Raw genomic sequence first — 438 nt, 5'->3', positions numbered from 1 at the left:
AGAGAAGAGACCTCAGTTAAATCAGATCAGTGGTGATGGTGTTCACACTTTTTGGATAGTGATGGTGACCAAGTGGGTTTGGGAGAATGATCTATATCTACCACCTACCTAGGTGGCCTAGGAGGGAGGAATAAAGCAATGACAGGTGGTTTATCTGAGAGGCTTGAGGTACTGACCATGGGCTGGAGTCACAGAACAGCTAGTGGATAGTTTTGTGCACCTAGAGCTGCCTCTGGGCCCCTAGCCTGCCAGTGTCTGTCTCCAGCCTAAACTCCCTGCCTTTGCTGGTAAATAGTAGTTTCTACTTGTTTTGTTATGCTAATACTTTGTTAATGAACCAGATGTGTGTTAAGCCGATACCCAGAGAAGTATAAAAAGAGAAAAGCAACAAAAGAAAAACTTGGAATGACATGTTATCAAAGCTCTTGGGGCTTTTCA

Source organism: Echinops telfairi, unplaced genomic scaffold (genome assembly GCF_000313985.2).
Source record: "Echinops telfairi isolate 266 unplaced genomic scaffold, ASM31398v2 ScPeMD7_7467;HRSCAF=8505_1, whole genome shotgun sequence".
In the NCBI taxonomy this organism is placed as follows: Eukaryota; Metazoa; Chordata; class Mammalia; order Afrosoricida; family Tenrecidae; genus Echinops; species Echinops telfairi.
This window is presented reverse-complemented; position numbering follows the sequence as displayed.